The 12,245-nt window shown below is 40.1% G+C and overlaps 2 protein-coding genes across 2 annotated transcripts in view; one reads left to right on the forward strand and one right to left on the reverse strand.

Annotated features, from left to right (window-relative positions):
• Nucleotides 1-12,245, forward strand: part of LOC140629396 (MAM and LDL-receptor class A domain-containing protein 1-like) — a 42,201-nt gene that overhangs the window by 29,542 nt on the left and 414 nt on the right. Inside the window, exons 5-6 of the mRNA XM_072818839.1 lie at nucleotides 5,109-5,192; nucleotides 11,145-11,267. The gene's annotated coding sequence lies outside the window, so the exon portion shown is untranslated. The remainder of the gene's footprint in view (nucleotides 1-5,108; nucleotides 5,193-11,144; nucleotides 11,268-12,245) is intronic.
• LOC140629395 (ankyrin repeat domain-containing protein 26-like) overlaps nucleotides 8,670-12,245 on the reverse strand; it is a 76,985-nt gene continuing 73,409 nt past the window's right edge. The window contains exons 5-6 of the transcript XR_012027230.1: nucleotides 9,030-9,178; nucleotides 8,670-8,884 (exon numbers count right to left, since the gene is read on the reverse strand). The gene's annotated coding sequence lies outside the window, so the exon portion shown is untranslated. The remainder of the gene's footprint in view (nucleotides 8,885-9,029; nucleotides 9,179-12,245) is intronic.

Here is a 12,245-nt window from a genome sequence, read left to right on the forward strand (position 1 = left end):
CTGTGTGACTATCATAAAAAAAAAAAAGCAGTGGTTAATTTTTCGGAATAACTTTAAAAAGGACATCAGAATTTTATGCTTTTCCAGAATTTCCTGCCTTATACTGAAATACAACATCCTTATTTCTAATGGTTCAGTTTGAATTGCTATGCACAGCAAGGGACAAGAGGCCTAGGGGCCGAAAGCAAGACCGAGGGTAATTCAGGAGTGTCACAACCCTTCCAGGGACAAGTACCAAGTCAAAAAAAGTGTTTTTCTCATCTCTTGAGAAGAGATGAAGAAATGAAACATCGTAAGTATGTCAGATGGGTTTTTTGTATGATACACTAGAAAACAATCTCTGAAATTTTATTCCAAGCTTTGTACACACTCCTTCAAATACTTCATCCACTCGAAACTAGCTAGGAGCTCAAAAGTATATTTGCTTGAATGCTAAGTGACCTCAACAGGAGCTATAGTCAGGGTGCCACCACCCAATTTATGTGACTGATAAGTTTTAAAAGGGGCAATATGAGAGTTTACAGACATCGATAATAGCTTCAAATATGACTCGCATATGTAAGGAAACCTTTTAAGGTATCTTAACCGGTCCAGAAACCCAGACAGTTAGTATTCTGTTTTCCATTTTCGTTTTCATTAAATCGTCCTCAATCAGCAATGTGACTAAGATAAATAGACAGCAGTACACGAGATAAAAATAGGAAGGCTCCTCAAAAACTCTCCTTAAATTCTATGCATGATTCATATTCAGCTTGAAAACCATTAGTTAAGAATGAAATAGCCAAAGATTCTAGCATATGAAGTGTGATGTATACCAACTTCTTAACCCTACAATATAATGGTAGGAAAGCTAACTCTGAAACCAAAACTCCATACCTAAAATAATTAGTACCAATACTTAGAATATAGCAAGATTTATTTTTCTTCCATTGTCTCTTACTTTCCACACAATAAGACAGGACATTATCAGGGTTGCCTGAACTATGTATGAAGTCAAGTCTATTTTTTTCTATCTGGCTATCATTCATAAAAACAAAATTCAAGGTTCTATTTACTTTATTTTAAAAAATATATTTTATTTATTTATTCATGAGAGACACTGAGACAGAGAGGCAGAGATGTAGGCAGAGAGAGAAGCAGACTTTGTGCAGGGAGCCTGACGTGGGACTGGATCCTAGGACTCCAGGATAATGCCCTGAGCTGAAGGCAGACGCTCAACCGCTGAGCCACCCAGGCGTCCCTCTATTTACTTTCATTAATTCAGCTAATAGGAGCTTTTGGGGGAATGAGAAGGGTACTTAGTGAGAAAAAGAGAGAAAGATAACGGTTGTGCTTATGTGTCCCGGAGAAGTAATTCTCTTCCTCCTACTACTCCATATACTAGAGTTACTATAGTATTCTTTTCTCATGTTTTAAAGACTACTATTCAGCAATTTAGGGGTTTTAAGGATTTATAACCTCCAGTCAAAATAGTATTTCATCTATCAATTGTCATTTCCATATTGGCACTAGCTCCTAGTTTCATTCACAAAACTAGGGTTGTCAGGGCCTTAATGAGGCAATCCTTCTGCCTCCATCACCCCACTGGTTAGGCCTAACATATGCCTACTCATTCAGTTCTGAAACCACCTGCAGAGAGGAAGTTAAATGAAGAAAAGTAAAGCATCACACTGTCACCATCTTTAGATAAGCTCTAATTTTACCCAAAGGAGAAAACTTTAACCACGATAACAAAGCTGGCAATGACCATGATTAAATGATGCCTGTCATTCTGTCCTACCCCTGGGAGCTGCTCTCCACCCACTCCCAGGTGATGAATGTGTTTCTCTTGGTACACTGGGTTTAGATTGGCAAAGGAAGCAGACAGTTAAATTCATCAATCACCAGAGTGGGCAAAGCAGTATTTGATCTGCTCTGGAGAAAGGATGGGGACCTGAACAAAACTCATTGACAGCACAAAACCAAGGTCATCTCCCAGTACCAGGAATACATCAAAGCAGGCTCATTTAGTCTCAAAGTGTGAGTCACAAATACTAAGCCTGGAAGAGATCTTAGAGAACCTGAAACCAATCCATTGACACACAAATCAGAGAATTCCCTCCCTCCACAACAATAAAACAAAACCAGACTCCATGACTCAGCATTTGTTATCCATACTCTTGAAATTTGTTATCTATTAGATGTCAATGTTCTGAATTCCAAAGCTATACCCAGTTACTGATTCCACATGGTATATACTTCCTGACCAGTAAATCTACATGAAAAAAAAAAGTTTAAATGTGAACAAATTTGCTGCTTATATCAACATGAAAAACAAAACAAACAGAATCCAACTTATCTGTCAACCCCCTCTTTTTTTTCCTTTTCCAAATTGCTTTTTAATGCCTGAAATTTGAAAACCAACAGCTACTTCTACAGGCTTTTTCAAGGCCCTGAAAACAATGACGTACTAGTAAATCTCTTATTAGTATCCTATAGATTCACAAGCTCAAGAAAACTCAAGATGACAGGTTTCATGAATATTTTCTTTCAAGAACTTTATAGTTTAACCATCCCATGAAAAATAAATCTCCTTATTATGATATCCTGCTAAAGAGATAGACCCAAAAGTGTGTCCCTTTGTACAAGTATGTACTTCTTAACAGTGGCCACAAAGGAACAATAGGCATACAAAACCAAATACTATATTTCCAAATATCTGAAAAGAAAAAAAAAAGAATCATACCACCGCCTATTTTGTTCTCCTCATTACCTGTCACTCTTTTTTAGGGATAAATGGCCTGATGATTTTCTTACAATAGTTCCACAGCTTAAAGCAGCAAAAAACATTTAAAATTTTTTTAAAAAAGCAAAAAAGTTATGATTTCAAAACAGAAATGAGAAATTCACTTTTGTTATTTGAATGTGTGCTGCATGGAAAATCATTATGATCCTTCCACTTGCAAATGTTTCGGACCCTTCGGTAAATATGTGTTTTCTAATTAAACAGTAACTCTCTGTTTAAAATAAAAATTGGTATGATAGGTCCATGTCCATTTTCAAAAAGTGTATTTTTCAATGACATCCAAGATAGGTCAGCATTTTCCCACTACTGCAAAAAACAGCAATGTGTATCCTTGACGCAGGTATTACAACACATAAATACACTGTTGCCCTGGCTCTCCCTCTGGTTCCATCTACTCTCTTGCTGTGCAACAGCTATAGCATAAAAAAGCCTATTCTCACACGCTTTTGATATTACACTATTTAATCACATACAGCTGTGGCTTACAAGACTGCTACAAAACACAATTTTAATGTAGTACTCGAAGCCAATTGTGGATAAACATCAACCATTTACTCCAAATAAGAAGTCCAACACTACAAAGATTTTCTTTTAAAGAAAGACTGGTTTTCTTAGAATTTGGCATGGACGTAATTGTGACTGAGCCCTCTCTCTGCCAAAAAGACTGATAATGTCAAAAAGGATTGTGTAAAATCATATTAGTGCAATAATGACACTTTCCAGAATTCCTGGAGCCAGAAAGACCTGAAATGAACTTACATCCTACTTCTCTTCTTTTGTCTCCCTCCCTGCAAATCACCCCTACCTCCAACCCTCTAATAGATTTAATTACTTCAGAGAAATAATTTTGATTTATAATTCTATTGTTCTTTTCCCAAACTGAGAGAAAGCGAAAGGAAGCTGTTAGGAAGATACTGTTAGAACAAATTGACATGAGGTTTCTTTTGAATTAAGAATGATTCTGGAGAGAAAGACAACAACAACATGAACTTTTCACATAGCTCCTCCTTTTAGCTAGGCACTAAACTTAGTACTGTGAAAACAATGGCTGCATTATAGAAAAGACAATTCCAAAGATAATTTAATATGGGGGGGAGGTAAAGAAAACAGGACAACTAGAAAGGGAGAGTGGCCCCTTGTTACTATTTTTCTCTTATTCAAAACCAATTAAAATTGTGTACATTCTCAAATGAGACAAACAAGATTTATCATAGTTTCATGCTCTCATATTACCCCCTGAAGCGAAAGACATATTTGGAGTTGTACCTCAAGGTTCTATTGCTGGACAATTTTTAGAAAACCAGTTTTGTATGTTTCAGCCTTTCAAAGGAAAACAGAACTTGGGAGTTTTCAAGGCTGTTTTAAAACTGGCAAGTTACCAACTCTGGCTATCAATGCAAATCTGAGGCAGGAAGTACTAAGGAAATCCTAAACTCTTTCCCTCCCTCTGCAGGATTTTCTACATTTTCATGTGCAAGAAGCATGTTAAGGGGTTGTCCTGTTTTGCTTTTGAAGGATCTGTACATTCACATCTTTGAGAATATCCCTTGCCCCATAGGAGCCTCTCTCTTCCTTTCCCTACTCCTTAGTCCTTCGTGTTTCAAGTGTTTGCTCTCTCTATGGCACAATCAATCGGGCTCTAGCTAGACTTTGAGAGATGAGCAGCTGTCCAGGCTGCAGATGGTTGGAAACTCAGCCTGAAGTCAGTGTGCAGTTGATGAGTTACTCCCTATACCTGACCCCAACTCCAACTTCACACCAGGTTCTGAATACGATCTGAGTAGCAGCAGCCAGAAAAACTCTGTTGGATCCCACAGATCTTTCTGCAAGATCTTCAGGGGAAGCAGATGGTCCAAGGCGGGAAAGCAGTAGGCTGATGGAAAAGCAGCATGAGTAGAAACCATGCCCTGGATCGGTAGAAACATCGTGACCCGGTCAGGGTAAGGAAATGGAAGGAAGGACTAGCTTGCTGTGTGCGTTTGGATGCATTTTAAAGTTTTGGGGAGATGATAAAGTTTTCCAGATACCACACATGAGGGAAATATCTTTCTCAGCAACAAAGTATCAATTCACCAGGCTGTGACCATGTTTTACTCTTTTTAGCCTTCCTAGTTATGATTAAGTTGCCTTTCCAAGAAACCCTCCACAAAATAACTCAGATTGCGATTCACCCTGGGTCTCACAATGCAATAGCAACAGGTTGCTTGCTTTGAATGGGCTATAACAAAATTGCTGAGAAATATTAGGTTGTGACTCAATCAAACGTGATTATGGATATTATCATTAAGCTAATGAGCTATTTTTTGGTCCCCTTTCTCTAAAGTTTGCTGATTATCCTGGTGGCCTTCAAAGAGCAAATTCGTTTTGATGAAGATTTTTTTTTTTTAAATCTGGCTATGGCTCTTATGTAAGTATTAAAGCATGTCATCAAGATTGCTTCTTTTCTGCTCAATCACAGTGTTTCTTTTTTAAATTGCTTCTTTTAATAGGGGGGAAAAATGGCCAAAAGAAAATTGACAAATGACAGCTTTTAATGCAAGGTCTTGGAAAACATGCATCCTAGAACAATACCGCTACAAGATAGCTATCAGCTAGTCATTGGGTTTTCATTTTACTTCTATGTACATTTATCTAATATAATAATTTAAGCATTTGGAAAATTATTCAAAGGGAGAGAAGCATAAGTAACTTATTTCTAATTTCTTTTTCTTTTTAAGCAACAAAGGTAGTGAATTAGTTCTAATGTGATGAGAAAATAAGAGGAGCAGAGAAAGCAGGGAAGGGCCCCAAGTTTTTCTAAAACTTTAATTGCATTTGAGGAAAGGGAAACCTTTCCATTTATTTAGACACCCTACTCTCATTTTGTTTTATCATAAGAAAAGAGCAGCTGTATCTAACACACACATTTAAGTAGAAAGAAAACGTTCAGTATTTTGTACTGTCTGAATAAATGCAATGATACACCTTGAGTTCTTTAAGAACCCCATAAAGATTCTTCACCCCAAACTAATGTCAGTAAATGGCTTTTGTTGATTAGTTAAGAACACCTGGTTTTACAGGACAGCTTAAGTTATGATGTCACCAGAATATGACTTTTATAGTCAACCACAGAACTCTATTTTTATCAACCATAAGTATTCTTTATGTATCAGTATCATTTTAAATAGCTCTGATTTTTAAAATAGATTATAACTATAAGCCAAGGCTAGGACTGTAGATTTTGTGAATTCCACCAAGGCTTGCTTACCAAATAAACATGAGCAGCATGTATTCCCCTCAGAATTATTATAGGTAATATTTTAAGATAAAAATATAAAAGGAGCAAAAAGACAACACTGAAACAACCCAGTTGTTTTCATGTTATACTGGGTCATGATAGTACTTTCTTACATAGTATTCATGCTGCCAGAAAGTCCCCACATTTTAAAGTATGATTGATCCTTATTCTCATTCCCTGTGTGCCCAAGTTTCAAAGCAGGGCACGTTTTCACATCTTCAGCTTCCAGGAATGTTATTAATGTCTATCATTTCAGAGCCACCGAAACAGTATTCGACAACTTCACAGCTCTGTCGAAAGTTTGCAACATAATCAATATGAACTACCATGATAGCCAAAGTAGCTGATCCTATATTCCCCATCACCCTGATCTGATTGCCCGAATATCAGTTTAGGTCACCTAATGGATCTACCTTCTTTAAAAATGTTCCAGAAGTTGATGGCTTTGACTAGCTTGAAAGTAACAAGATCCAGATGCTGCCTGTCTACACACTAAACTACACAGGACCCCAAAACAGATTTTTTTTTAAATTCCCTCTATGTTTTTCAGGCTCTCCTCTTTTCCCTCACCACTGCACTTTCTTTACCTCAATCCCTCTCTCTCTCCCTCTCCCAGTCTCTCTCTTCACACACACACACACACACACACACACACACACACACACACACACTTCCCATCAGTGTAGCTCATCCAACATCCTGTCCTTAATATAATGTGCAAGACATTATTTCCTGCTAGCAATAAGTTAAAAGAAATCTCAGGCAGGAAAGCAATTATTCCATTCATTTTTATCTAAAGTTTCCTTTCTGAATATGCTTCACAGTCAAAAAAAGAACCAAAAAGAAAGCATGAATTTTGAAACATTTGGAAAAATTTAGCCAAATGAGTAAAAGGGATGGAATGTCCGATATTTTTCATGGAACCCTTGGGTTTGTTGTTTTTATTTCTTGGGGGGGGGGATGAGGAATGACTATAAATTTCCTCTTTTAGACTAGCCCTTGCTTTGCCATTTCCTTGAGGAAGGCAGACAGCATTCTCCACCCAATCCCCCAAAGAGTTAAAACACACTGCACTGCACGGGAGCAGGAGGGCTGGTCTACTAAAGCAGCAGCCCCACAAACTAAATGCTCACAAGGGCAAAAAGCAATGTGAGGAGACCTTGCAGGGGCAGGGCGAGTCATGGAGCGATTGAAAAAGAAAGAAAAAAAAGCAACAATTTTTAATAGAATTCGGAAAGTCTGCTGCCTCGTCTGGTTTACAAATAGGCATTGTTGGAGGAGACAGAATAAATAAGAGCTAACTACAGCATGGATTACCGAACACTAATCCCATCAACGAGTCCCGGTGGCAGCACAGATCACTCAGGCACGCCTTGGTCACTCTCCGCATATTTATTTATTAAGAAGACAGTGGAGTCTGGCTAATGCGATACAAAATTAATATCACCTGTAAAGAAACATAACCCATACATTCAAAGCGATAACTCTACCGACACCCTCCCCCCCAACTCAATCAAGTCCAATTTAACTGACAAATTGGAGCAGTGATTTCACACCTGAGAGCCTTTCAGGTCTGAACTGCAGGATCAAGTTCATGGTTGGCACTGCCCACTGCTTAGTTACGTGGGCTTTCCACTGGCCCCGTAATGGTCATTTGTGCACACACATAAAGACTAAAGTATTAAAAATTTTTTTTTAATTTTTTTAAATTTATTTATGATAGTCACACACAGAGAGAGAAGCAGAGACATAGGCAGAGGGAGAAGCAGGCTCCATGCACCGGGAGCCCGACGTGGGATTCGATCCCAGGTCTCCAGGATCACGCCCTGGGCCAAAGGCAGGCGCCAAACCACTGCGCCACCCAGGGATCCCAAGACTAAAGTATTTAACCAATTCGTGTCCAATTATCATCAGTTATATTTCATCCCGTTTCAAGACCCACAGGCCTCCTGATGGCAGCCAGCACAGAAAAACAGAGCTTCGAAAAGTAAAGAACATCTATTGTAAAGCTCCAAACTTCAGTCTCTAGAGTCTTGATCACCCTCCATATAAAATAAAATATGTAAGGCAAATACACAAAAACAAAAGCACACCCAAACAAACTCTACGGGACGTCAGTTAGTCGTACTATACCTTCCCACACCTTCTTTCATTCTATACTCTGTGATTGAAAGTCTGAGTTGCCCCCACCCTGGTGCATCTTATCCAGTGAGAAAAACCCTTTCAGAGCCACAAAGAACAGTTCACCAGAAAAGCCTCTGAAATCGTTGTTGTTCCTGATAATCACTGTCACAATCTCCTTTCTAACAACCCTGTCCATCTGCAAAGCACTTTACTACGGATATCAGGAACATCTTTATGTTGCCAAATAACAACAAAGGAACACGAGCGAAACTATTATCTCTGCTAGAAGAGAAAAACCACAGTCCCAGGGCTTGCTTTCTTCTCATATTCTCCTCTGCCTCAGTAACTCCATTGCTATGTTACTAATTTCAAAGAAGCAGGAAGAGGTGATGGGAAAGGGGAGGTAAATAATAATCCACATGCCTGTTTCCCATCCCAAGTGCAGGATACACACTGCTTGCCAGACTGTGGGTCGAGCCATACCTTGGTTTAGAGACAGTGAGGATAGTAGTAAGTGTACTGGGGGTACATTTGTGGCTGATCCAGGCGTTTACCCATGTAGCTGGAATCTTTATCTCCGAGGCAGGGAACTCGATGACACGGTATGGTGCCCCAGGCCGAGCGTCCTCTTAAACCACTATTCCTGATGGTCCCGATGACTGATGAGGCTTCAGAGATCCTTCGTCTTCCACCACTCACTAGTTCCAACACGGCAGGAATTTAAAAAAGAAACACACCAAAAAAATAGAAAGAAAGAAAGAAGAAAGAAAGAAAGAAAACAAAAAAATGAAAAAGAAAAAAAAAAAGAAAGAGAAAGGGGAAAAGAAAACAAAACAAAACAACCTTGCACAGCCTGGTTGCTGCTGTCTCCCTTCCAGAGTGACATGGTGTTCGGGCTCCTCCTGTCCTTTCATTCACTTCCTCTCCTTCCAGCTGGTGGGTGGAACCTCTCCAGGGAGCAGGGTATGCAGTCCAGAAAGCTGCAGTATTTCCTCCAAGAAAAAAAAAAAAGCCTGCTTCAACCCCTGCTGCAAGCAAAGTCCTGATTCCCTCTGCTGGCTATCTCGAACAGCAAAGCAATTTTTGCAGCAAAGCTGCTGCCGCTGGAACTGAACCCAGGGAACTCAAATTCGGGCGGTGGATTATTTCTTATCCTTCCCTCCATCTACCCCACACAAGAGCTGCCTTTTTTTTCTTGCCAAGTGGCAAGGTAAGCCACACTGCTAAAGCAAACACAGAAGACCACGGGAGGGAAGAGAGGACGAAGGGAGGAAGGAAGAGAAAGACAAAAATAAAAGCAGACGGACGACCCGTGCTGGTTAAAATGGAACAAGTGTGTCCCAGATGCTTTCAGAACCTGTTAACATACGAAAGCCAGATGAATCCAAGACCCGGTCCAGAAACTAACCTTTTACTTCTCGGAGGACACGGAGGATGCTAAGCATTGAAGAAATTTGAGAGTCTATGCCAGGACTACTATTAGCAAGCCCTGCATCGTCAGATCACAAGGACCAACTTGCCATAGCCGAAATGATCATTCTTACCCTTACTTCCGTTTTGTAAGCATCAAAGGAGGTATCCCATTAGGTTTACAGGCGTCTTCATAAATAAAAGCTCTGGTTCTCTCACTGTCTATCTATGATGATTTTGATTCAGGGATGCTTTAATCACTTTCCCGATGTCATCACAAAAAAAAAGCACAATTACCTGACAGAGTTTTTCCCCACCAATAATAAGTAATATTCTGACATGTCTGTCAGCTGTTACATTATAATACAAATGGTTTCAGCGAAAATATATTTCCTTTAAGGGTCCCTTTTCAAGGCAGTCAAGGCTAAAATTAGACATGCCAGCTGTGTTTTGCTGTGAGCGCTCACGCATGCCCAAGGCGTGGCCAGACCAACATTGAGCGCCTCTCCACTTCGTCAAACCAGCTCTGTTCTCCCCAGCCTAGAGCTGCCTTTTCAGATAAGAGGTTCCTGGTACAAATCCAGCTTCCTAGTGAGGAAGAACAGAGAATTCCAGCCCGGTGCACAATATGGTATCCAGCCACAAACAAGCCCTGCCGCCCGTGAGGTCACTGGCTTTCACTCAGGGGTCTGGTTATTAGAAGCTGTGTGAGTGCATGGATATTCCTTGGAAAAAGTTAAGGATGGTGGATAAATAGCTTTATGTTTGACAAGAATAACAACCAGAAAGAAGGAAGGAGAGAGGGTGGGAAGGTAGGAGTTAGAAGCCCTGATATCACTCTCATTAAGAGAATTAAATCAATTCCACCAACATTGAAATGTGTTCTTCTGGGCCTTATTCGTCCCATCCAGAAAGTGGAAATGCTGCCAACTTATGTGGCTGAAGGTGGTAAACGGAATCAGATACTAAATCAAAACTACATTGATTTAAAAATCATTCAGTGGCATCTCAATGCTCAGACAATAAAGTCTTGGCTTCTTGGAATAGTTTTCAAGACCCTTGAAAACCCAACTTTATTCTCCAGCCTCAGACAGTAAACTCTGGCCCTCGTAGTCTATATCTGAGTCACAGTGAACTGCTTTTAAAGTGGAATGTGCGGAGGATCCCTGGGTGGCTCAGCGGTTTGGCGCCTGCCTTCAGCCCAGGGCCTGAATCTGGAGTTCCGGGATCGAGTCTCACGCCGGGCTCCCTGCATGGAGCCTGCTTCTCCCTCTGCCTGTGTCTCTCTGCCCCTCTCTCTCTGTCTCTATAAATAAAATCTTTAAAAAAATAATAAACTGGAATGTGCCCTCTCAGGGACTTCTGTCATCTGCTCTGCCCCAAATGGTCTTGCATCCCCATTCAGCCCATCCTTCAGCTCTCAACACGGATATCAGCCCTCGGAATAGCTTTCCCTAAAGCCTCCCTTCCCTGCTGCACCTTATATTTGCCCTAAAAGGATGCTTATCCTGGGCAACTGTCTGTTAATTGCATGTTTGTTTCTTCTAGGATGCCGGAAAAGCATCAGGAAAAGCAGAAAAGTAGGAGTCCCCATCATTCTCATTCACGTTCCTATTTCCACAAACTGTCATGGAATCTGACACAAAATGGTGCTCTGCAAGTGTTTGAAGAGTAAGATACCTTAAACCCGATAAAAATTCTAAGTCAATTCGTATCCTCTCTCAGTACATTTCAGTACACTTCTGGATGCAGGGGATAGAGTGGTAACACGGATCAGAACAATGTCCATCCCTCATAGAATATATATTCTAGTGAGGGAGATAAGCAAAGAAGTAAGCAAGTAAACAGGCATTATCAATCAGGTAATATGTAGTACTGTTCATAAATATAAAGCTAAGTAAACAGAAAGAGTCACAGGAATTCCACTTTAAATAAGATAGTCAGGAAATGCTCACCAAGAAAGAGCTCTGAGGTTAAAGGAAGAGTGGGAACCACACCCTGGGTGTTGTGTACTATGAGAGCACTTCTTGTGAGAGCCAAGGCCTTCGTTCCAATCCTGCCTTTGCCAGATCACTCTGCCTCCTTTCTCATCCATCCAGTGTCACTACACACTTCATACGGTTATCATGAAAATTCACCACAACAAACATGCAAAGCATTTATAACGCCTTGGAACATACTGGATCTGCCCAATAAATGTCAGCTTGTCTCTGGGGGAAGATCATCCCAGGCAGAGAGAACAGGAAGAACAGAAGGCCTGGCAGCAAGAACACTTCTTTTGAAATGTGTGAGAAATGGCATAGGGACTGAAATGGAGCAAGTAAGAAGTAAAGACTATCAAACAAGACTAGAGAGGTTCCCTAGACCAGATCATATAAGCCTTGATGAGGAAAGCTAAATTGCTGACAGGTAATAGTATAGCCTGGACTCTACCCAAATATTTTGATTATAGATCTAGCCATCTTCAACTATGGAATGCTGTTCTCCTAAATGACTTATTAAGGCTCCTCCAAATACTAAGACTTTTAAGGTCAGGATCCTCAATTTTGCCATGATGAGCAAAGGCTATCAATATTCTTTTACTAATAACTGGCCTAGCTACTCCTTGGAAGGAAAAGATTAGTGTCTTATTTACAAATGAAAGGCCAA

The sequence above is a fragment of the Canis lupus genome (genome assembly GCF_048164855.1).
Source record: "Canis lupus baileyi chromosome 5 unlocalized genomic scaffold, mCanLup2.hap1 SUPER_5_unloc_1, whole genome shotgun sequence".
NCBI classification, from domain to species: Eukaryota; Metazoa; Chordata; class Mammalia; order Carnivora; family Canidae; genus Canis; species Canis lupus.